Source organism: Heptranchias perlo, unplaced genomic scaffold (genome assembly GCF_035084215.1).
Source record: "Heptranchias perlo isolate sHepPer1 unplaced genomic scaffold, sHepPer1.hap1 HAP1_SCAFFOLD_97, whole genome shotgun sequence".
In the NCBI taxonomy this organism is placed as follows: Eukaryota; Metazoa; Chordata; class Chondrichthyes; order Hexanchiformes; family Hexanchidae; genus Heptranchias; species Heptranchias perlo.
This window is the reverse complement of record NW_027140014.1, coordinates 1303669-1330296: the sequence shown is the minus strand read 5'-3', so window position 1 is coordinate 1330296 and position 26628 is coordinate 1303669. Positions and strand designations below refer to the sequence as shown.

General features: G+C 43.1%; 5 non-coding genes across 5 annotated transcripts; all 5 read right to left on the bottom strand.

Annotated features, from left to right (window-relative positions):
- Positions 1-1221: 1221 nt before the first annotated feature.
- On the bottom strand, positions 1222-1293 carry trnac-gca (transfer RNA cysteine (anticodon GCA)). Its single transcript has one exon. It is a non-coding gene; the product is annotated as a tRNA-Cys (tRNA).
- Positions 1294-5429: 4136 nt separating this feature from the next.
- Positions 5430-5501, bottom strand: trnac-gca (transfer RNA cysteine (anticodon GCA)). Its single transcript has one exon. It is a non-coding gene; the product is annotated as a tRNA-Cys (tRNA).
- Positions 5502-9633: 4132 nt separating this feature from the next.
- Positions 9634-9705, bottom strand: trnac-gca (transfer RNA cysteine (anticodon GCA)). The gene has a single exon. It is a non-coding gene; the product is annotated as a tRNA-Cys (tRNA).
- A 4131-nt stretch (positions 9706-13836) lies between these two features.
- Positions 13837-13908, bottom strand: trnac-gca (transfer RNA cysteine (anticodon GCA)). The gene has a single exon. It is a non-coding gene; the product is annotated as a tRNA-Cys (tRNA).
- Positions 13909-18581: 4673 nt separating this feature from the next.
- On the bottom strand, positions 18582-18653 carry trnac-gca (transfer RNA cysteine (anticodon GCA)). Its single transcript has one exon. It is a non-coding gene; the product is annotated as a tRNA-Cys (tRNA).
- Positions 18654-26628: the final 7975 nt, after the last annotated feature.

Here is a 26628-nt window from a genome sequence, read left to right as displayed (position 1 = left end):
AAAGTGGAGTCACAAGTGGATAGGGTGGTGAAGAAAGCATTCGGCATGCATGGTTTCATTGGTCAGAACATTGAATGCAGGAGTTGGGATGTCTTGTTGAAGTTGTACAGGGCATTGGTGAGGCCACACTTGGAATACTGTGTACAGTTCTGGTCACCCTATTATAGAAAGGATATTATTAAACTAGAAAGAGTGCAGAAAAGATTTACTAGGATGCTACCGGGATTTGATGGTTTGACTTGTAGGGAGAGGTTAGACAGACTGGGACATTTTTCCCTGGAGAGTAGGAGGTTAAGGGGTGATCTTATAGAAGTCTATACAATAATGAGGGGCATAGATAAGGTAGATAGTCAAAATCTTTTCCCAAAGGTTGGGGAGTCTATAACGAGGCGGCATAGATTTAAGGTGAGAGGGGAGAGATACAAAAGGGTCCAGAGGGGCAATTTTTTCACTCAAAGGGTGGTGAGTGTCTGGAACGAGCTGCCAGAGGCAGTAGTAGAGGCGGGTACAATTTTGTCTTTTAAAAAGCATTTGGACAGTTGCATGGGTAAGATGGGTACAGAGGGATATGGGCCAAGTGCAGGAAATTGGGACTAGCTTAGTGGTATAAACTGGGCGACATGGACATGTTGGGCCGAAGGGCCTGTTTCCACGTTGTAACTTCTATGATTCCATATGATTCTATGATGACACAAGAACTGAGAGGATATAACTATCAGGAAAGATTGAACAGGCTGGAGCTCTTTTCTCTCGAAAAGAGGAGGCTGATGGGTGACCTGATGGAGATCTTTAAGATTATGAAATTGTTCGACATGGAGAAAATGTTTCCACTTGTGGGGAGTCCAAAACCATCGGTCATCAATATAAGATCGTTATTACTAAATCCAATAGGGAATTCAGTAGAAACTTCTTTACCCAGAGAGTGGTGAGAAGGTGGAATTCGCCAGCATCAGGGGGAGTTGAGGCCAGGAGCTTAAATGCATTTAAGGGGAACATGGATAAAAAAATGAAGGAGAAAGGAATGGAAGTGTTTGCTGATAGGCTCAGATGAAGTAGGGTGGAGGTTCACGTGGAGCAGCAATGCCAGCACAGACCAGTTGGGCCAAATGGCCTGTTTTTCTGCTGCAGACTCAATGCAACTCAACAAAAAGAAGAATCCTGCAGCTGCAGGAAAAGAAGACTGACGGTTTGACTCCCAACAGGATGAACTTAAAAGATCAGAGGGGGCGTCTGGATTTGAACCGGAGACCTCTTGATCTGCAGTCAAATGCTCTACCACTGAGCTACACCCCCACATCTGTAATTGCTTCTTGCACACACAAGGTAACGGAACTCAATACCTGGCAGTCACCAACATTGAGACAACCAACCTGAACAGAAGCTTCATCACTTATTCTGGGAGACAAAGAACGACGGCAATCAGAAATGTTTCATGAATGGAGTGAGTCACACTATTGTGTACAGATGCGATGCACAACCCAACATGGAAAGTCTTGTCACTAAGCTTCAGTGAACACATACTGACCACAGAACGCGGAACTAGAAGCAGCAGAAAAACGACACCTGAATTTCAACCAGAAGTTTCTTCAGCTGCAATTAAATGCTCTGTCACTGTGCTCTGCCCCCAGCTTTTTCGATCGTTGCAGTCAACACAAGAAACACCAAGTTCAATGTGCAGTTTCACAACATCATGCTCTCAGTACCATGTATGTAAATGTGCAGAATATCCCATCAATGTCATAAATAATCATCCAGCAGGCATTCAGCAAGTGTGGACAGGAGGAGATAGTGTGTGAAGTGACTGCAACATGTGTTAATTCAACACGTTCGTTTGCAGGTTGCGGAACTGCAGTGGGTCTTAATGAATTGCAAAGTGTGTAAATTGCAGAATTCACACCCTGACCATGAAATGAGAGGCTGTGAGTGTCCAAAGTGTAAATTCTCCAGGAGATAAAAGTGGATAATGCTAAAAAGTCTCTTTTCGTCCGTCAGATGCAAGCAGAAACTGCTGGCGACAGGTTTGTGTCCTTCTTTGTCAATCGTTAATTTAAACCTTATTATGTTATGATCGATATTGTCTGGTTGTTCCCCGACACTTTGATTTCTAATCTCCTCCGTTTCACTTCCTATTACGAGATCCAGCAGTGATTCCTGTCTTGTCTGCCTGTCTCTTTTGGAACCTTTCATCACTCTCGCCTGCTCTCACTGCCTCACTCTCCCTCTCAATCACTCACACACTTAATCAATCATTCTCTCACTCACTCACACACTCATTCATTCACTCACAATTTCACTCACTCACTCATTCGTTCACTGACATATTAACTCACGAACTCACTCACTCACTCACTCATTAACTCATGCATTCACTCAAAAACACTCACGCACTCATTCACTCACAAACTCAAGCATTCACTCACTCACTCAGCATTTCACTCACTCATTCACGAACACGCTCACTCATTCACTGGTGAACTCACTCATTCACTCACACATTCACTCACTCACTCATTCGTTCACTGACATATTAACTCACTAACTCACTCACTCATTAAATCATGCATTCACTCACAAACACTCACACACTCATTCACTCACAATCTCAATCATTCACTCACTCACTCATTCTTTCACTCACTCATTCACGAACGCACTCACTCATTCACTCGTGAACTCATTGTTCACTCACACACTCACTGACTCACACATTCACTCAGTCCCTCACTCACTCACTCATTCACTCATGCACACAGTCGTTCATTCACTCACTCACTGACTCACGCATTCACTCACTCAATCCCTCATGCACTCACTCACACACTCACAGACTCACTAACTCACTCAGTCACACTCACTCTCAGTCGTTCACACTCATTCACTCACTCACTCACTCACTCACTCATGTACTCAGTCGCACTCACTCACTCACTTATTCACTCACACTCACTCGCTCACTCACTCAATCACTCCCACAATCGCTCCACCCTAAGAGATTGAGAAAGACAGAAGTAAGACAAGGACCAAAGTGATAAATTGGAACAAAGCTCCTTTTGAGAGGATCAGAATGGAACGACGTCAGCTTAACTGTAAAATGTTTTGACAGAAAAAGAGATGGAACAGCAGAGGCAAATGTTTAAAACGGAGATCAATAGAGTTCAGGAGAAATATATTCCTCAAAAAACATGAACAAACTAGTCAATAATGAAACACCATTGGATTGCCTATCCCCATCTGTACACAATACTTACAATAATAACATCACACAATATTATAAAAAGGATATGGAGGCCTTGGAGAAGATGCAAAAAAATCTACTCGGGCGGCATGGAAAAGACTGTGAACTACAGACCGGTGAGCCTGACATCTGTAGTGGGTAAGTTGTTAGAGGGTATTCTGAGGGACAAGATCGACAGGCATTTGGAGAGGCAGGGACTAATTAGGAACAGTCAGCATGGTTTTGTGAGAGGAAAATCATGTCTCACGAATTTGATTGAGTTTTTTGAAGGGTTAACCAAGAAGATAGGTGAGGGCTGTGCAGTAGACGTGGTCTACATGGACTTCAGCAAAGCCTTTGACAAGGTACCGCATGGGAGGTTGTTACATAAGGTTAAATCTCATGGGATCCAAGGTGAGGTAGCCAATTGGATATAAAGTTGGCTTGACGACAGAAGACAGAGTGTGGTTGTCGAGGGTTGTTTTTCAAACTGGATGCCTGTGTCCAGCGGTGTGCCTCAGGGATTTTTTTGCATCTTCTCCAAGGCCTCCATATCCTTTTTATAATATTGTGTAATGTTATTATTGTAAGTATTGTTTACAGATGGGGATGGGCAATCCAATGGTGTTTCATTATTGACTAGTTTGTTCATGTTTTTTGAGGAATATATTTCTCCTGAACTCTATTGATGGGTCCGCTGTTATTTATATTAATGATTTGGATGAGAATTTAGGAGGCATGGTCAGTAAGGTTGCAGATGACACCAAGATTGGTGGCATTGTGGACAGTGAAGAAGGTTATCTAGGATTGCAACGGGATCTTGATAAGTTGGGCCAGTGGGCCGATGAATGGCAGATGGAGTTTAATTTAGATAAATGTGAGGTGATGCATTTTGGTCGATCGAATCGGGCCAGGACCTACTCCGTTAATGGTAGGGCGTTGGGGAGAGTTATAGAACAAAGAGATCTAGGAGTACAGGTTCATAGCTCCTTGAAAGTGGAGTCACAAGTGGATAGGGTGGTGAAGAAAGCATTCGGCATGCATGGTTTCATTGGTCAGAACATTGAATGCAGGAGTTGGGATGTCTTGTTGAAGTTGTACAGGGCATTGGTGAGGCCACACTTGGAATACTGTGTACAGTTCTGGTCACCCTATTATAGAAAGGATATTATTAAACTAGAAAGAGTGCAGAAAAGATTTACTAGGATGCTACCGGGACTTGATGGTTTGACTTGTAGGGAGAGGTTAGACAGACTGGGACATTTTTCCCTGGAGAGTAGGAGGTTAAGGGGTGATCTTATAGAAGTCTATAAAATAATGAGGGGCATAGATAAGGTAGATAGTCAAAATCTTTTCCCAAAGGTTGGGGAGTCTATAACGAGGCGGCATAGATTTAAGGTGAGAGGGGAGAGATATAAAAGGGTCCAGAGGGGCAATTTTTTCACTCAAAGGGTGGTGAGTGTCTGGAACGAGCTGCCAGAGGCAGTAGTAGAGGCGGGTACAATTTTGTCTTTTAAAAAGCATTTGGACAGTTACATGGGTAAGATGGGTGCAGAGGGATATGGGCCAAGTGCAGGCAATTGGGACTAGCTTAGTGGTATAAACTGGGCGACATGGACATGTTGGGCCGAAGGGCCTGTTTCCATGTTGTAACTTCTATGATTCCATATGATTCTATGATGACACAAGAACTGAGAGGATATAACTATCTGGAAAGATTGAACAGGCTGGAGCGCTTTTCTCTCGAAAAGAGGAGGCTGACGGGTGACCTGATGGAGATCTTTAAGATTATGAAATTGTTAGACATGGAGAAAATGTTTCCACTTGTGGGGAGTCCAAAACCATCGGTCATCAATATAAGATCGTTATTACTAAATCCAATAGGGAATTCAGTAGAAACTTCTTTACCCAGAGAGTGGTGAGAAGGTGGAATTCGCCAGCATAAGGGGGAGTTGAGGCCAGGAGCTTAAATGCATTTAAGGGGAACATGGATAAAAAAATGAAGGAGAAAGGAATGGAAGTGTTTGCTGATAGGCTTAGATGAAGTAGGGTGGAGGTTCACGTGGAGCAGCAATGCCAGAACAGACCAGTTGGGCCAAATGGCCTGTTTTTCTGCTGCAGACTCAATGCAACGCAACAGAAAAGAAGAATCCTGCAGCTGCAGGAAAAGAAGACTGACGGTTTGACTTCCAACAGGATGAACTTAAAAGATCACAGGGGGCGTCTGGACTTGAACCAGAGACCTCTTGATCTGCAGTCAAATGCTCTACCACTGAGCTACACCCCCACATCTGCAATTGCTTCTTGCACACACAAGGTAACGGAACTCAATACCTGGCAGTCACCAACATTGAGACAACCAACCTGAACAGAAGCTTCATCACTTATTCTGGGAGACAAAGAACGACGGCAATCAGAAATGTTTCATGAATGGAGTGAGTCACACTATTGTGTACAGATGCGATGCACAACCCAACATGGAAAGTCTTGTCACTAAGCTTCAGTGAACACATACTGACCACAGAACGCGGAACTAGAAGCAGCAGAAAAACGACACCTGAATTTCAACCAGAAGTTTCTTCAGCTGCAATTAAATGCTCTGTCACTGTGCTCTGCCCCCAGCTTTTTCGATCGTTGCAGTCAACACAAGAAACACCAAGTTCAATGTGCAGTTTCACAACATCATGCTCTCAGTACCATGTATGTAAATGTGCAGAATATCCCATCAATGTCATAAATAATCATCCAGCAGGCATTCAGCAAGTGTGGACAGGAGGAGATAGTGTGTGAAGTGACTGCAACATGTGTTAATTCAACACGTTCGTTTGCAGGTTGCGGAACTGCAGTGGGTCTTAATGAATTGCAAAGTGTGTAAATTGCAGAATTCACACCCTGACCATGAAATGAGAGGCTGTGAGTGTCCAAAGTGTAAATTCTCCAGGAGATAAAAGTGGATAATGCTAAAAAGTCTCTTTTCGTCCGTCAGATGCAAGCAGAAACTGCTGGCGACAGGTTTGTGTCCTTCTTTGTCAATCGTTAATTTAAACCTTATTATGTTATGATCGATATTGTCTGGTTGTTCCCCGACACTTTGATTTCTAATCTCCTCCGTTTCACTTCCTATTACGAGATCCAGCAGTGATTCCTGTCTTGTCTGCCTGTCTCTTTTGGAACCTTTCATCACTCTCGCCTGCTCTCACTGCCTCACTCTCCCTCTCAATCACTCACACACTTAATCAATCATTCTCTCACTCACTCACACACTCATTCATTCACTCACAATTTCACTCACTCACTCATTCGTTCACTGACATATTAACTCACGAACTCACTCACTCACTCATTAACTCATGCATTCACTCAAAAACACTCACGCACTCATTCACTCACAAACTCAAGCATTCACTCACTCACTCAGCATTTCACTCACTCATTCACGAACACGCTCACTCATTCACTGGTGAACTCACTCATTCACTCACACATTCACTCACTCACTCATTCGTTCACTGACATATTAACTCACTAACTCACTCACTCATTAAATCATGCATTCACTCACAAACACTCACACACTCATTCACTCACAATCTCAATCATTCACTCACTCACTCATTCTTTCACTCACTCATTCACGAACGCACTCACTCATTCACTCGTGAACTCATTGTTCACTCACACACTCACTGACTCACACATTCACTCAGTCCCTCACTCACTCACTCATTCACTCATGCACACAGTCGTTCATTCACTCACTCACTGACTCACGCATTCACTCACTCAATCCCTCATGCACTCACTCACACACTCACAGACTCACTAACTCACTCAGTCACACTCACTCTCAGTCGTTCACACTCATTCACTCACTCACTCACTCACTCACTCATGTACTCAGTCGCACTCACTCACTCACTTATTCACTCACACTCACTCGCTCACTCACTCAATCACTCCCACAATCGCTCCACCCTAAGAGATTGAGAAAGACAGAAGTAAGACAAGGACCAAAGTGATAAATTGGAACAAAGCTCCTTTTGAGAGGATCAGAATGGAACGACGTCAGCTTAACTGTAAAATGTTTTGACAGAAAAAGAGATGGAACAGCAGAGGCAAATGTTTAAAACGGAGATCAATAGAGTTCAGGAGAAATATATTCCTCAAAAAACATGAACAAACTAGTCAATAATGAAACACCATTGGATTGCCTATCCCCATTTGTACACAATACTTACAATAATAACATCACACAATATTATAAAAAGGATATGGAGGCCTTGGAGAAGATGCAAAAAAATCTACTCGGGCGGCATGGAAAAGACTGTGAACTACAGACCGGTGAGCCTGACATCTGTAGTGGGTAAGTTGTTAGAGGGTATTCTGAGGGACAAGATCTACAGGCATTTGGAGAGGCAGGGACTAATTAGGAACAGTCAGCATGGTTTTGTGAGAGGAAAATCATGTCTCACGAATTTGATTGAGTTTTTTGAAGGGTTAACCAAGAAGATAGGTGAGGGCTGTGCAGTAGACGTGGTCTACATGGACTTCAGCAAAGCCTTTGACAAGGTACCGCATGGGAGGTTGTTACATAAGGTTAAATCTCATGGGATCCAAGGTGAGGTAGCCAATTGGATATAAAATTGGCTTGACGACAGAAGACAGAGTGTGGTTGTCGAGGGTTGTTTTTCAAACTGGATGCCTGTGTCCAGCGGTGTGCCTCAGGGATTTTTTTGCATCTTCTCCAAGGCCTCCATATCCTTTTTATAATATTGTGTAATGTTATTATTGTAAGTATTGTTTACAGATGGGGATGGGCAATCCAATGGTGTTTCATTATTGACTAGTATGTTCATGTTTTTTGAGGAATATATTTCTCCTGAACTCTATTGATGGGTCCGCTGTTATTTATATTAATGATTTGGATGAGAATTTAGGAGGTATGGTCAGTAAGTTTGCAGATGACACCAAGATTGGTGGCATTGTGGACAGTGAAGAAGGTTATCTAGGATTGCAACGGGATCTTGATAAATTTGGCCAGTGGGCCGATGAATGGCAGATGGAGTTTAATTTAGATAAATGTGAGGTGATGCATTTTGGTCGATCGAATCGGGCCAGGACCTACTCCGTTAATGGTAGGGCGTTGGGGAGAGTTATAGAACAAAGAGATCTAGGAGTACAGGTTCATAGCTCCTTGAAAGTGGAGTCACAAGTGGATAGGGTGGTGAAGAAAGCATTCGGCATGCATGGTTTCATTGGTCAGAACATTGAATGCAGGAGTTGGGATGTCTTGTTGAAGTTGTACAGGGCATTGGTGAGGCCACACTTGGAATACTGTGTACAGTTCTGGTCACCCTATTATAGAAAGGATATTATTAAACTAGAAAGAGTGCAGAAAAGATTTACTAGGATGCTACCGGGACTTGATGGTTTGACTTGTAGGGAGAGGTTAGACAGACTGGGACATTTTTCCATGGAGAGTAGGAGGTTAAGGGGTGATCTTATAGAAGTCTATAAAATAATGAGGGGCATAGATAAGGAAGATAGTCAAAATCTTTTCCCAAAGGTTGGGGAGTCTATAACGAGGCGGCATAGATTTAAGGTGAGAGGGGAGAGATAAAAAAGGGTCCAGAGGAGCAATTTTTTCACTCAAAGGGTGGTGAGTGTCTGGAACGAGTTGCCAGAGGCAGTAGTAGAGGCGGGTAGAATTTTGTCTTTTAAAAAGCATTTGGACAGTTACATGGGTAAGATGGGTACAGAGGGATATGGGCCAAGTGCAGGAAATTGGGACTAGCTTAGTGGTATAAACTGGGCGACATGGACATGTTGGGCCGAAGGGCCTGTTTCCATGTTGTAACTTCTATGATTCCATATGATTCTATGATGACACAAGAACTGAGAGGATATAACTATCAGGAAAGATTGAACAGGCTGGAGCGCTTTTCTCTCGAAAAGAGGAGGCTGATGGGTGACCTGATGGAGATCTTTAAGATTATGAAATTGTTAGACATGGAGAAAATGTATCCACTTGTGGGGGAGTCCAAAACCATCGGTCATCAATATAAGATCGTCATTACTAAATCCAATAGGGAATTCAGTAGAAACTTCTTTACCCAGAGAGTGGTGAGAAGGTGGAATTCGCCAGCATAAGGGGGAGTTGAGGCCAGGAGCTGAAATGCATTTAAGAGGAACATGGATAAAAAAATGAAGGAGAAAGGAATGGAAGTGTTTGCTGATAGGCTCAGATGAAGTAGGGTGGAGGTTCACGTGGAGCAGCAATGCCAGCACAGACCAGTTGGGCCAAATGGCCTGTTTTTCTGCTGCAGACTCAATGCAACTCAACAAAAAGAAGAATCCTGCAGCTGCAGGAAAAGAAGACTGACGGTTTGACTCCCAACAGGATGAACTTAAAAGATCACAGGGGGCGTCTGGACTTGAACCAGAGACGTCTTGATCTGCAGTCAAATGCTCTACCACTGAGCTGCACCCCCACATCTGCAATAGCTTCTTGCACACACAAGGTAACGGAGCTCAGTACCTGGCAGTCACCAACATTGAGACAACCAACCTGAACAGAGGCTTCATCAGTTATTCTGGCAGACAAATAACGACGACAATCAGAAATGTTTCATGAATGCAGTGAGTCACATTATTGTGTACAGATGCGATGCACAACCCAACATGGTAAGTCTTGTCACTAAGCTTCAGTGAACACATCCTGACCACAGAACGCGGAACCAGAAGCAAAAGAAAAACGACACCTGAATTTCAACCAGAGGTTTCTCCAGCTGCAATTAAATGCTCCCTCACTGTGCTCTGCCCGCAGCGTTTTGGATCGTTGCAGTCATCACAAGAAACACCAGGTTCAATGTGCAGTTTCACAACATCATGCTATCAGTACCATGTATATAAATGTACAGAATATCCCATCAATGTAATAAATAATCATCCAGCAGGCATTAGGCAAGTGTGGGCAGGATGAGATAGTGTTTGAAGTGACTGCAACATGTGTTAATTCAATGCGTTCGTTTGCAGGTTGCGGAACTGCAGTGGGTCTGAATGAATGGCAAAGTGTGTAAATTGCAGAATTCACATCCTGACCATGAAATGAGAGGCTGTGAGTGTCCAAAGTGTAAATTCTCCAGGAGATAAAAGTGGATAATGCTAAAAAGTCTCTTTTCGTCCGTCAGATGCAAGCAGAAACTGCTGGCGACAGGTTTGTGTCCTTCTTTGTCAATCGTTAATTTAAACCTTATTATGTTATGATCGATATTGCCTGGTTGTTCCCCGACACTTTGATTTCTAATCTCCTCCGTTTCACTTCCTATTACGAGATCCAGCAGTGATTCCTGTCTTGTCTGCCTGTCTCTTTTGTAACCTTTCATCACTCCAGCCTGCTCTCACAGCCTCACTCTCCCTCTCAATCACTCACACACTCAATCAATCATTCTCTCACTCACTCACACACTCATTCATTCACTCACAATTTCACTCACTCACTCATTCGTTCACAGACATATTAACTCACGAACTCACTCACTCACTGATTAACTCATGCATTCACTCAAAAACACTCACGCACTCATTCACTCACAAACTCAAGCATTCACTCACTCACTCAGCATTTCACTCACTCATTCACGAACACACTCACTCATTCACTGGTGAACTCACTCATTCACTCACACATTCACTCACTCACTCATTCGTTCACTGACATATTAAGTCACTAACTCACTCACTCATTAACTCATGCATTCACTCACAAACACTCACACAATCATTCACTCACAAACTCAATCATTCACTCACTCACTCAGTCTTTCACTCACTCATTCACGAACGCACTGACTCATTCACTCGTGAACTCACTCGTTCACTCACACACTCACTGACTCACACATTCACTCAGTCCCTCACTCACTCACTCATTCACTCATGCACACAGTCGTTCATTCACTCACTCACTGACTCACACATTCACTCACTCAATCCCTCATGCACTCACTCACACACTCACAGACTCACAGACTCACTAACTCACTCAGTCACACTCCCTCACTCAATCGTTCACACTCATTCACTCACTCACTCATGTACTCAGTCGCACTCACTCACTCACTTATTCACTCACACTCACTCGCTCACTCACTCCATCACTCCCACAATCGCTCCACCCTAAGAGATTGAGAAAGACAGAAGTAAGACAAGGACCAAAGTGATAAATTGGAACAAAGCTCCTTTTCAGAGGATCAGAATGGAACTACGTCAGATTAACTGTAAAATGTTTTGACAGAAAAAGAGATAGAACAGCAGAGGCAAATGTTTAAAGCGGAGATCACTAGAGTTCAGGAGAAATATATTCCTCAAAAAACATGAACAATCTAGTCAATAATGAAACACCATTGGATTGCCCATCCCCATCTGTACACAATACTTACAATAATAACATTACACAATATTATAAAAAGGATATGGAGGCCTTGGAGAAGATGCAAAAAAATCTACTAGGGCGGCATGGAAAAGCCTGTGAACTACAGACCGGTGAGCCTGACATCTGTAGTGGGTACGTTGTTAGAGGGTATTCTGAGGGACAGGATCTACAGGCATTTGGAGAGGCAGGGACTGATTAGGAACAGTCAGCATGGTTTTGTGAGAGGAAAATCATGTCTCACGAATTTGATTGAGTTTTATGAAGGGTTAACCAAGAAGATAGGTGAGGGCTGTGCAGTAGACGTGGTCTACATGGAATTCAGCAAAGCCTTTGACAAGGTACCGCATGGTAGGTTGTTACATAAGGTTAAATCTCATGGGATCCAAGGTGAGGTAGCCAATTGGATATAAAATTGGCTTGACGACAGAAGACAGAGTGTGGTTGGAGAGGGTTGTTTTTCAAACTGGATGCCTGTGTCCAGCGGTGTGCCTCAGGGATTTTTTTGCATCTTCTCCAAGGCCTCCATATCCTTTTTATAATATTGTGTAATGTTATTATTGTAAGTATTGTTTACAGATGGGGATGGGCAATCCAATGGTGTTTCATTATTTACTAGTTTGTTCATGGTTTTTGAGGAATATATTTCTCCTGAACTCTATTGATGGGTCCGCTGTTATTTATATTAATGATTTGGATGAGAATTTAGGAGGCATGCTCAGTAAGGTTGCAGATGACACCAAGATTGGTGGCATTGTGGACAGTGAAGAAGGTTATCTAGGATTGCAACGGGATCTTGATAAATTGGGCCAGTGGGCCGATGAATGGCAGATGGAGTTTAATTTAGATAAATGTGAGGTGATGCATTTTGGTCGATCGAATCGGGCCAGGACCTACTCCGTTAATGGTAGGACGTTGGGGAGAGTTATAGAACAAAGAGATCTAGGAGTACAGGTTCATAGCTCCTTGAAAGTGGAGTCACAAGTGGATAGGGTGGTGAAGAAAGCATTCGGCAAGCATGGTTTCATTGGTCAGAACATTGAATGCAGGAGTTGGGATGTCTTGTTGAAGTTGTACAGGGCATTGGTGAGGCCACACTTGGAATACTGTGTACAGTTCTGGTCACCCTATTATAGAAAGGATATTATTAAACTAGAAAGAGTGCAGAAAAGATTTACTAGGATGCTACCGGGACTTGATGGTTTGACTTGTAGGGAGAGGTGAGACAGACTGGGACATTTTTCCCTGGAGAGTAGGAGGTTAAGGGGTGATCTTATAGAAGTCTATAAAATAAAGAGGGGCATAGATAAGGTAGATAGTCAAAATCTTTTCCCAAAGGTTGGGGAGTCTATAACGAGGCGGCATAGATTTAAGGTGAGAGGGGAGAGATACAAAAGGGTCCAGAGGAGCAATTTTTTCACTCAAAGGGTGGTGAATGTCTGGAACGAGCTGCCAGAGGCAGTAGTAGAGGCGGGTACAATTTTGTCTTTTAAAAAGCATTTGGACAGTTGCATGGGTAAGATGGGTACAGAGGGATATGGGCCAAGTGCGAGAAATTGGGACTAGCTTAGTGGTATAAACTGGGCGACATGGACATGTTGGGCCGAAGGGCCTGTTTCCACGTTGTAACTTCTATGATTCCATATGATTCTATGATGACACAAGAACTGAGAGGATATAACTATCAGGAAAGATTGAACAGGCTGGAGCTCTTTTCTCTCGAAAAGAGGAGGCTGATTGGTGACCTGATGGAGATCTTTAAGATTATGAAATTGTTGGACATGGAGAAAATGTTTCCACTTGTGGGGGAGTCCAAAACCATCGGTCATCAATATAAGATCGTTATTACTAAATCCAATAGGGAATTCAGTAGAAACTTCTTTACCCAGAGAGTGGTGAGAAGTTGGAATTCGCCAGGATAAGGGGTAGTTGAGGCCAGGAGCTTAAATGCATTTAAGGGGAACATGGATAAAAAAATGAAGGAGAAAGGAATGGAAGTGTTTGCTGATAGGCTCAGATGAAGTAGGGTGGAGGTTCACGTGGAGCAGCAATGCCAGCACAGACCAGTTGGGCCAAATGGCCTGTTTTTCTGCTGCAGACTCAATGCAACTCAACAAAAAGAAGAATCCTGCAGCTGCAGGAAAAGAAGACTGACGGTTTGACTCCCAACAGGATGAACTTAAAAGATCAGAGGGGGCGTCTGGATTTGAACCGGAGACCTCTTGATCTGCAGTCAAATGCTCTACCACTGAGCAACACCCCCACATCTGTAATTGCTTCTTGCACACACAAGGTAATGGAGCTCAGTACCTGGCAGTCACCAACATTGAGACAACCAACCTGAACAGAAGCTTCATCAGTTATTCTGGGAGAGAAATAACGACGACAATCAGAAATGTTTCATGAATGGAGTGAGTCACACTATTGTGTACAGATACGATGCACAACCCAACATGGTAAGTCTTGTCACTAAGCTTCAGTGAACACATCCTGACCACAGAACGCTGAACAAGAAGCAGCAGAAAAACGACACCTGAATTTCAACCAGAGGTTTCTCCAGCTGCAATTAAATCCTCTCACAATGTGCCCTGCCCCCAGCTCCTTCGTTCGCTGCCATCAACACAAGAAACACCAGGTTCAATGTGCAGTTTCACAGCAACATGCTCTCAGTACCATGTATTTAAGTGTGCAGAATATCCCATCAATGTCATAAATAATCATCCATCAGGCATTCGGCAAGTGTGCAGAGGAGGAGATAGTGTGTGAAGTGAATGTAACACGTGTTAATTCAATACGTTCGTTTGCAGTTTGCGGAACTGCAGTGGGTCTTAATGAATGGCAAAGTGTGTAAATTGCAGAATTCACATCCTGACCATGAAATGAGAGGCTGTGAGTGTCCAAAGTGTAAATTCTCCAGGAGATAAAAGTGGAAAATGCTAACAAGTCTCTTTTCGTCCCTCAGATGCAAGCAGAAACTGCTGGCGACAGGTTTGTGTCCTTCTTTGTCAATCGTTAATTTAAACCTTATTATGTTATGATCGATATTGCCTGGTTGTTCCCCTACACTTTGATTTCTTATCTCCTCCGTTTCACTTCCTATTACGAGATCCTCTCTTGTCTGCCTGTCTCTGTTGTAACCTTTCATCTCTCCAGCCTGCTTGCCCTGCCTCACTCTCCCTCTCAATCACTCACAAACTCAATCAATCATTCTCTCACTCACTCACACACTCACTCATTCACTCACACATTCACTCACTCATTCATTCGTTCACTGACATATTAACTCAACAACTCACTCACTCATTAACTCATGCATTCATTCACAAACACTCACACTCTCATTCACTCACAAACTCAATCATTCACTCACTCATTCAGTCTTTCACTCACTCATTCATGAACGCACTCATTCATTCACTCATGAACTCACTCGTTCACTCACACACTCACTGACTCACACATTCACTCAGTCCCTCACTCACTCACTCATTCACTCATGCACACAGTCGTTCATTCACTCGCGCACTGACTCACACATTCACTCACTCAATCCCTCATGCAGTCACTCACACACTCACAGACTCACTAACTCACTCAGTCGCACTCACTCACTCAGTCGTTCACACTCATTTACTCACTCGCTCACTCATGTATTCAGTCACACTGACTCACTTATTCACTCACACTCACTCGCTCACTCACTCACTCCCACAATCGCTCCACCCGAAGAGATTGAGAAAGACAGAAGTAAGACAAGGAACAAAGTGATAAATTGGAACAAAGCTCCTTTTCAGAGGATCAGAATGGAACTACGTCAGATTAAATGTAAAATGTTTTGACCGAAAAAGAGAAAGAACAGCAGAGGCAAATGTTTAAAACGAAGATCAATAGAGTTCAGGAGAAATATATTCCTCAAAAGAACATGAACAATCTAGTCAATAATGAAACACCATTGGATTGCCCATCCCCACCTGTAAACAATACTTACGATAATAACATTAAACAATATTATATAAAGGATATGGAGGCATTGGAGAAGATGCAAAAAAATCTACTAGAATGACACACGAACTGAGAGGATATAACTATCAGGAAAGATTGAACAGGCTGGAGCTCTTTTCTCTCGAAAAGAGGAGGCTGATGGGTGACCTGATGGAGATCTTTATGATTATGAAATTGTTAGACATGGAGAAAATGTTTCCACTTGTGGGGGAGTCCAAAACCATCGGTCATCAATATAAGATCGTCATTACTAAATCCAATTGGGAATTCAGGAGAAACTTCTTTTCCCAGAGAGTGGTGAGAAGGTGGAATTCGCCAGCATCAGGGGTGATTGAGGCCAAGAGCTAAAATGCATTTAAGGGGAAGCTGGATAAAAAAATGCAGGAGAAAGGAATGGAAGTGTTTGCTGATAGGCTTCGATGAAGTCGGGTGGAGTTTCACGTGGAGCAACAATGCCAGCACAGACCAGTTGGGTCAAATGGCCTATTTTACTGCTGCAGACTCAATGCAACTCAACAAAAAGAAGAATCCTGCAGCTGCAGGGAAGGAAGACTGACCGTCTGACTCCCAACAGGATGAACGTAAAAGACTACATGGTGCGTCTGGATTTGAAACAGAAGCCTCTTAATCTGCAGTCAAACGCTCTCTCACTGAGCTACACCCCCACTTCTATAATTGCTTCTTGCACACACAAGGTAACGGAGTTCAGTACCTGGCAGTCACCAACATTGAGACAACCAACCTGAACAGAAGCTTCATCACTTATTCTGGGAGACAAAGAACTACGGTAATCAGAAATGTTTCATTAATGGGGTGAGTCACACTATTGTGTACAGATGCGATGCACAACCCAACATGGAAAGTCTTGTCACTGAGCTTCAGTTAACACATCCTGACCACAGAACGCGGAACTAGAAGCAGCAGAGAAACGACACCTGAATTTCAACCAGAGGTTTCTCCAGCTGCGGCCAAATGCTCTCTCACTGTGCTCTGCCCCCAGCTTTTTAGATCTTTGCAGTCAACACAAGAAACACCAGGTACAATGTGCAGTTTCACAAGATCATGCGATCAGTACCATGTATGTAAATGTACAGAATATCCCATCAATGTAATAAATAATCATCCAGCAGGCATTAGGCAAGTGTGGACAGGAGGAGATTGTGTGTGAAGTGACTGTAACATGTGTTAATTCAATACGTTCGTTTGCAGGTTGCGGAACAGCAGTGAGTCTTAATGAATGGAGAAGTGTGTAAATTGCAGAATTCACACCCTGACCATGAAATAAGAGGCTGTGAATGTCCAAAGTATGAATCCTGCAGAAAATGAAAGTGGAAAATGCTAAAAAGTCTCTTTTCGTCCGTCAGATCCAAGCAGAAACTGCTGGTTACAGGTTTGTGGACGTCTTTCTCAATCATTAATTTAAAGCTTTCTTATCTCCTCCGTTTCACTTCATATTACGAGATCCAGCAGTGATACCTCTCTTGTCTGATTGTCTCTGTTGTAAACTTTCATCACTCCAGCCTGCTCTCCCTGCCTCACTCTCCCTCTCAATCACTCTCTCACTAACTCACACACTCACTCATTCACTCACTCGCTCATTCGTTCACTGACATATTAACTCACTAATTCACTCACTCACTCATTAACTCATGCATTCACTCACAAACATTCATACACTCATTCACTCACAAACTCAATCATACACTCACTCACTCAGTCCTTCACGCACTCATTCAGGAACGAACTCATTCATTCACTCATGCACTCACTCGTTCACTCACATACTCACTGACTCACACATTCACTCAGTCCCTCACTCACTCACTCATTCACACATGCACACAGTCGTTCATACACTCACTCACTGGCTCACACATTCACTCACTCAACCCCTCATGCACTCACTCACATTCACAGACTCACTAACCCACTCAGTCACACTCACTCACTCAGTCGTTCACACTCATTCACTCACTCACTCACTCATTCATTCAGTCGCACTCACTCAATCACTTATTCACTCACACTCACGCGCTCACTCACTCACTCCCACAATCGCTCCACCCTAAGAGGTTGAGAAAGACAGAAGTAAGACAAGGACCAAAGTGATAAATTGGAACAAAGCTCCTTTTGAGAGGATCAGAATGGAACTACGTCAGATCAACTGTAAAATGTTATGACAGAAAAAGAGATAGAACAGCAGAGGCAAATGTTGAAAACGGAGATCAATAGAGTTCAGAAGAAATATATTCCTCAAAAAACATGAACAACCTAGTCAATACTGAAACACCATTGGATTGCCCATCCCCATCTGTAAACAATACTTACGATAATAACAATACACAATATTATGAAAAGGATATGGAGGCATTGGAGAAGATGCAAAAAAATCTACTAGAGTGACACAAGAACTGAGAGGATATAACTATCAGGAAAGATTGAACAGGCTGGAGCTCTTTTCTCTCGAAAAGAGAAGGCTGATGGGTGACCTGATGGAGATCTTTAAGATTATGAAATTGTTAGACATGGAGAAAATGTTTCCAATTGTGGGGGAGTCCAAAAACATCGGTCATCAATATAAGATCGTCATTACAAATCCAATCGGGAATTCAGGAGAATCTTCTTTACCAAGAGAGTGGTGAGAAGGTGGAATTCGCCAGCATAAGGGGTAGTTTGAGCCAGGAGCTTAAATGTATTTACGAGGAAGCTGGATAAAAACATGCAGGAGAAAGGAATGGAAGTGTTTTCTGATAGGCTTAGATGAAGTAGGGTGGAGGTTCACGTGGAGCAACAATGCCAACACAGACCAGTTGGGCCAAATGGCCTGTTTTTCTGCTGCAGACTCAATGCAACTCAACAAAAAGAAGAATCCTGCTGCTGCAGGGAAGGAAGACTGACGGTTTGACTCCCAACAGGATGAACGTAAAAGATTACAGGGGGCGTCGGGATTTGAACCAGAGACCTCTTGATCTGCAGTCAAATGCTCTACCACTGAGCTACACCCCCACATCTGAAATTGCTTCTTGCACACACAAGGTAACGGAGCTCAGTACCTGGCAGTCACCAACATTGAGACAACCAACCTGAACAGAAGCTTCATCAGTTATTCTGGGAGACAAAGAACGACGGCAATCAGAAATGTTTCATGAATGCAGTGAGTCACACTATTGTGTACAGATGCGATGCACAACCCAACAAGGTAAGTCTTGTCACTAAGCTTCAGTGAACACATCCTGACCATAGAATGCGGAACTTGAAGCAGCAGAAATCGACACCTGAATTTCAACCAGAGGTTTCTCCAGCTGCAGCAAAATGCTCTCTCACTGTGCTCTGCCCCCAGCTCTTTCGATCGTTGCAGTCAACACAAGAGACACCAGGTTCAATGTGCAGTTTCAAAATATCATGATTTTCGTGCCCTATATGTAATTGTACAGAACATCCCATCTATGTAAAAGAACATAAGATAAGAACATAAGTAATTGGAGCAGGAGGCGTACATTCGGCCCCTCGAGCCTGCTCTGCCAGTCCATCAGATCATGGCTGATCTTCGAGCTCAGCTCCACTTTCCTGCCCGATCCACAAATCTCTTGATTCCCCTAGAGTCCAAAAATCTTTCCATCTCAACCTTGAATATACTCATGATGCGGAGATGCCGGTGATGGACTGGGGTGGACAAATGTACGGAGTCGTACAACACCATATTATAGTCCAACAGCTTTATTGAAATGACAAGCTTCAGGAGCTTTGCTCCTTCGTCAGGTGAAGAAGAAGCAAAGCTCCGAAAGTTTGTGATTTCAAATAAAGCTGTTGGACTATAACCAGGTGTTGTACGACTCCGTACATTTGAATATACTCAACCACTCAGCATCCACAGCCCTCTGGGGTAGAGAATTCCAAAGATTCACGACCCTCTGAGTGAAGACATTCCTCCTCATCTTAGTCTTGAATGTCCAACCCCTTATCCTGAGACTATGCCCCCTAGTTCTGGACTCTACAGCCAGTGGAAACAGCCTCTCAGCATCAACACTGTCAAGCCCCCTCAGAATCATATATGCTTCAATCAGATCATCTCTCATTCTTCTAAACTCCAGAGAGTATCGTTCCATTCTACTCAATCTCTCATCATAGGACAACCCTCTCATTCCTGGAATTAATCTAGTGAACCTTCGTTGCACCGCCTCCAAGGCAAATATATCCTTCCTTAGAAAAGCAGTACAAAACGGTACGCAGTACTCCAGGTGAGGTCTCACCAAAGCCCTGTGCAACTGCAGTAAGTCTTGCAAAAAAGGCCAACATGACACTTACTTTCCTAATTGCCTAATAATTAAGCATCCAGCAGGCATTAGGCAAGTGCGGACAGGAGGAGCTTGTGCACGAAGCAATGGTAACACATGTTCAGTCAATGCATTCAGTTGCAGGTTGTGGAACTTAAATTGGTCTTAACGAAAGTGACCAATGTGTGCAGCAGGAAATTTAGAAATCAACTTCACCACAAGAGGCTCAAATGGTCCTTCGGTTAGGTGGGTAGATGGATTTGAACCAAGAGTTTCTTGATTTTTTGTCAAGTGTTATATTGCTGAACTAAACCCACACTGCAGAATTGCAAATGTTACACCCTTGATCAAAAAAGGTTCTAAGATTAAACCCGGCACCTACAGGCCTGTCAGTTCAACCTCGGTGTTGGGGAAGCTTTTAGAAACAATAATCCGGGACAAAATTAATAGTCACTTGGACAAGTGTGGATTAATAAAGGAAAGCCAGCAGGATTTGTTGAAGGCAAATCGTGTTTTACTACCTTGATTGAGATGTGGAAACAAAGAGGGTCGGTGAGTGCAATGTGGTTGATGTGGTGTCTATGGACTTTCAAAAGGCGTTTGATAATGTGCCACACAATCGGCTTGTCAGAAAAATTGAAGCCCATGGAATAAAGGGAACAGTGGCAAAATGGATATAAAATTGGCCAAGTGACCGGAGACAGAGTGGTGGTGAACGGTTGTTTTTTGGACTGAAGGGAGGTGTACAGTAATGTTCCCCAGGGGTCAATGCCGGGACCATTGCTTTTCTTGATATATATTAATGACTGGCACTTGGATATACAGTGCACATTTTCAAAATTTGGAGATGACACAAAACTTGGAAGGGTAGTAAACAGTGAGGAGGATAGTGATAGACTTCAAGAGGATACAGACAGGCTGGTGGAATTGGCGGACACGTGGCAGTTTCAATTTACCTTTGAGAAGTACGAAGTGATATATTTTGGCAGGAAGAAACACGGGAGGCAATATAAACTAAATGGTGCAATAATAAAGAGGGTGCAGGAACAAAGTAACATGGGGGTGTATGTGCACAAATCTTTTGCGGTGGCAGTACAGCTAGGCAAAGCGGTTAAAAAAGCATATGTGATCCTGGGCTTTATTTATAGAGGCATCGAGTAGAAAAGGAAGGAAGCTTTGCTGAACCTTTAGCAAACACTGAATCGGCCAAAACTTGAGTATTGTGTTCAGTTCTGGGCACCGCACTTCAGGAAAGATGTGAAGGCCTTAGAAAGGGTGCAGAAGAGATTTACTAGAATGATTCCAGGGATGATGGACTTTAATTACGTGGATAGACTGGAGAAGCTGGGGTTGTTCTCATTGGAACAGCGAAGGTTGTGAGGATATTTGATCGAGGTATTCAAAATCGTGAATTGTTTCGATAAAGTAAATAAAGAGAATCTGTTCCCATTGGCGGAACGGCGGAGAACCAGAGGACACAGATTTAAGGTGATTGGCAAAAGAACCAAAGGTGACATGAGGAAAATCTTTTTTACACAGCGAGTGGTTTTGACCTGGAATGAAAAGAATCTTCATCAGTTATTCTGGGAGTGGAAACATTTTCTCCGCGTCTAAACATATCATTGTCTTAAAGAGTTCGATCAAGTTACCCCTCAGCCTTCTCTTTTCACGAGGAAACACATAGGAACAGAGGATTGTAGGTATATAAGAACAGTAGTTGGGCATTGAGATCCTGGAGCCTGTTCCGCCATTCAATGAGATCATGGTTGACCTGTGACCTGTGTCCATATACCCGCCTTTGCCTCATATCCATTAATATCTTTGGTTAACAAAAATCCATCAATCTCAGATTTAAGATGAAGAATTGAACTCGATTGAACTGCCGTTTGTGGAATAGAGTTCCAAAATTCTACCACCTTTTGCATGTAGAAGTGTTTCCAAACTCCACTCCTGAAAGTCCTGGCTCTAATTTTCAGGCTCTGTCCCCTAGTCCTAGACTCTCCAAACAGCGAAAATAGTGTCTCTCGATCGACCCTGTCAATTCCCCTTAATGTATAGCAAACTTCAATCAAATCACCCTTAATCTTCTAAATTACATGGAAAACAACCCTAGTTTGTGTAATCACTCCTCGTAATTTAACCCTTGGAATCCAGGTATTATTCCAATAAATCTACACTCCCTCCAATGCCAACATATCCTTCCAAAGGTGTGGTGCCTAGAACTGAACACAGTCCTCCAGGTGTGGTCTAACCAGGGCTTTGTACAGCTCTAGCATAATTTCTACCCCCTTGTTTTCTAGTCCTCTCCATCGAAAAGCCAGCATTCCATTAGCCTTTTTGTCTATTTTCTGTACCTGTCCATAACATTTTAATGATCTATGTACATGGACCCATATGTCGCTTTGGGTCTCCACTGTTTCGAACTTTTCACCATTCAGACAGTACTCTGATCTATCCTTTTCAGGTCCAAAATGGATGAGTTCACATATGCCTTCATTGAAACCCATTGCCACTGTTTTGCCCATTCACTTAATCTATTAATATCTCTCTGTAATTTTATATTCCATCTACACTGCTTACAATGCTGCCTATCTTTGTGCCATCGGCAAACTTGCAATTGTGGCTCTCTATCCCCTCATCTGAGTTGTTAATAAATACCGTGAATAGTTGAGGCCCCAACACAGCCCCCTGTGGGACACCACCAGTCACATCCTGCCAATTTGAGTACCTGCCCATTATCCCTAATCTCTCTATCTGTCACACCCGCAACTTGCTCAATCTTGCCCAATAAGTATATCCTCTCAGATTTGCTGCCATCCTTGTGAATCTTGTTTGCACCTTCATCAATAATATGGAGACCAGAACTGTACACATTACTCCAAGCGAGTTCTGACCAGTGTACTGCACAAGGTCAACATAACTTCTCTGCTTTTCAATTCTATCGCTCTAGAACTGAACCCCAGTGCTTGATTTGTCATTTTTAGGGCTTTATTAACCTGCGTTGCCACTTTTAGTGATTTGTGAATCTGTATCCCGAGATCCCTCTGCTCCTCTACCCCGTTTGGACTCTTATTTTCCATGAAAAATGTACCCTCCTTATTCTTGCTACCAAAATGCACCAACTCACCTTTATCTAGATTGAAATTCATTGGGTAACTACACGCCCATTCTGCAAGTTTATTCATTTCCTCTTGCATTTTAACCCATTCTTCCTTTGTATAAGTTTTACCCCCCAATATCGTGTCAACTGCAAATGTTGACATTGTAGTGACAAGGATTTCCATGTGGGGTTGTGCATCGCATCTGTACACAATAGTGTGACTGACTCCATTCAGGAAACATTTTTGATTACCGTAGTTACTTGCCCACCAGAATAACTGATGAAGATTCTTTTCAGCATGACAATATCAATGTTGACGATGGCCAGGTATTGAGTTCCATGACCTTGTATGTGTGAAAACTCTGCACAAGTGTGGGGGTGTGTCTCACTACCAGAGTATTTGACTATGAATCCAGAGGTCTTTGCTTCAATTCCACACGCGTGCTCCACATTTTAAGTGTTTTCTGTTGGGAGTCACACTGTCAGTCTGCCTTCCCTGCAGCTGCACGATTGTCATTTGCATTGAGTCCACAGCAGGCCATTTGTTTCAATTGTTCTATGCCAGCGTTCATGTTCCACACGAGCCTCGTTCATCTAACCCTATCCACAGACCCTTCCATTCCAGTCTCCTCCGTGTGTTTATCGAGATTCCTTTTAAATGCATCGATGTTATTTACCTCAACTCTTCCTTGTGGTAGCGAGTTCCACATTTTTACAACTCTTTGAGCAAGGAAGTTTCTCATGAATTCCTTATTGGATTTATCAGTGACTATCTGATATTGATAACCTCCAGTTTTGGACTCCCCACAAGTGGAAACACTTTCTCTACCTTTAACCTATCAAACCCTTTCTTTATCTTAAAGACCTCCATCTGGTCACACCTCGGTCTTCTCATTTCCAGAGAAAGAAGCCCCAGCCTGTTTAGTCTTTCCTGATAGGTATATTTTCTTAGTTCCGGTATCATCCTTGTAAATCTTTTTGCACCTTCTCAAATGCCTCTACATCCTTTGTATAATATGGAGACCAGAACTGTGTACAGAACTGCATGTGTGGACTAACCAAAGTTCGATACAAGTTTAACATAACCTCCCTGCTTTTCAATTGTATCCCTCTAGAAATGAACCCCAGTGCTTGCTTTGCCTTTTTATGGCCATTTAAACCTGCATCGCTGCTTTTAGTGATTTGAGAATCTATAGCCCGTGATCCCATTTCTCCTCCACCCGATTTAGACTATTATTATCCAAGAAATAGGTGGCCTCCTTATTCTTCCTACAAAAATGCACCGACTCACACTTATCATTATTGATATTCATTTGCCAATTACACGCCCATTCTGCATGTTCATTAATGTCTTCTTGCATTTTAACCCATTCTTGCTTTCTATTAACTGCACTCCCAATATCGCATTGCCTAAAAATTTTGAAATTGTACTTCTGATTTCCGAGCCCAAATTATTAATGTAAATTGTGAACAACAGTGATCCCAGCACCGATCTCTGTGCAACACCACTTCCCACTGTTTACCAGTCTGAGTAACTATCTTTAAACCGGAATCTCTTTTTTCTGCTTTGTAGCCAGCTTGCTATTCGTTCTGCTACCTGTCCCCTGACTCCACAAGCTCTGACCTCAGTCATGAGGCTACATTGCGGTAGCTTATCGAAGGCCTTTTGAAAATCCAAATATATAGCAAAAACTGTGTTACTCTTGTCGACACTTTCTGTTACTTCTGCAATGAATTCAATAAGTTTGGTCAAGCATGGCCTTCCCTTCTGTAATCCGTGCTGACTATTCTTTCTAACATTTTAGTTTTCGAGATATTTTCCCATTACATCTTTGAGTAAAGATTCCATTGCCTTTCCTAGCACCGACTTTGAGCCAACTGGTCGATAGTGCCCTGGGCTTGTTCCATCTCCTCTTTTTGTTTTGGGAATAACATTACCTCTTCGCAAGTCCTCTGGCACTATTCCCTTTTCTGGTCAATGTTTTTATTTATTATGTATTACTAGCTCTGCTATCTCCTCCCTAACTACTTTTAATATGTTCTGACCAACTTCCTCCAAACCAGGGGTTTGACCCTCCCTAAATTTGATTAGTTTATCAATTATCTCCCTCCTTTCTTTCTTAAATGTCTTTATACCTTTTCTGATCCCTTCTTCTAATGTCCTGCCCACCTTGTTAGTCTCCTCTGGTAAATACTGAGGCAAAGTAACTATTCAATATATCTGCCATTTCACTGTCATGACCTGTGAGTTTATCTTAAGTATCCCTTGGTGGTCCTATTAATCCTTTTGTTATTGTTGCTTCTGTAGAATAATTTACTATTTCTTTTTATATTCCTTGAGAATTAATTTCCTAGTTTCTCATCGCTTTCTGAATTGTTTTTTGACATCATTCCAAAGCTATTCCAATTCCCTTTTGCCCCAGATCTTGACCAATCCCCCAGAGTCTGACCACGCCCTCTGCGTGTGACTCCTCCCCCAGAGACCGGACTCCTCCCCCAGAGTAGGACCCCGCCCCCAGCGTCCAACGCCTGCTCCAGAGACTAACCCCGCCCCAAAGTCTGACTCCACCCACAGAGTCGAACGCCTCCACGAGAGCATGATTGCTGCTCCAGAGCCTGACTCCTCCTCCAAAGACTGACTCCTCCCACAGAGCCTGACTCCTCCCCGAGAGCTTGATTCCTCCCCCAGATCCTGACTCCTCCCCATGCCTTCGTTTCTTTGATTTTGATCAGTCACTGTGCAGACTTGGAATCATAGAATCATCGATTGATTACAGCACAGAAGGAGGCCATTCAGCCCATCGAGCATGTGCCGCTCTTTGTAAAAGGAATCCAGTTAGTCCCATTCCCCCGCTTTTTCCCCGTGGCCCTGCAAATTTAATCCCTTCAAGTGTTTATCCAATTCCCTTTTTGAAAGCTGCAATTGAATCTGCCTCCACCGTCCTATCAGGCAGCGCATTCCAGATAATAAACACTTACTTTAAGATAATTAAAGGGTTCGATAGAGCAGACAGGGAGAGGGAATGTCTCCATCTTGGTGGAGACCAGAACAGTCGGAGCAAACAGGACAGATGGATCTAAGGGGAAGATGGATAAGCACAGGAGTGGGAAAGGGACGGGAGGGGAGGGTGATCGGGTGAGATGAAGTTGGGAGGGATGAGGCTCCTGTGGAGCATCAACAGCTGTCTGGACGAAACGGGATGAGTGGCCTGTTTCCCTGCTGGAGACTCAATGGAAAGATCAATCCTGTTGCTGCAGGGAAGGCAGACTGAGTGTCTGGTTCCCAAGATAAGAACTTGAAAGGTAAGCGGGATTTGAACCAGCGACGTCTATAATCGATAATCAAATGCTATGCCACTGAGCTTCACCCCGACATCGATGATAATTTCTTGCACACACAAGTTAAAGGAGCTCAGTACCTGGCAGTCACCAATCTTGATCCAACCATCCTGAATATCAGCTTTATCAGTTATTCCAGGAGACAAATAACTACGGAACTCACAAACACACACACACTCATTTACTCAGTCGTTCACTCACTCCCTCACTCATTCATTCAGTCATGAACTCACTCACTCACTCGTGCACTCACTCACGCACTCCCAGA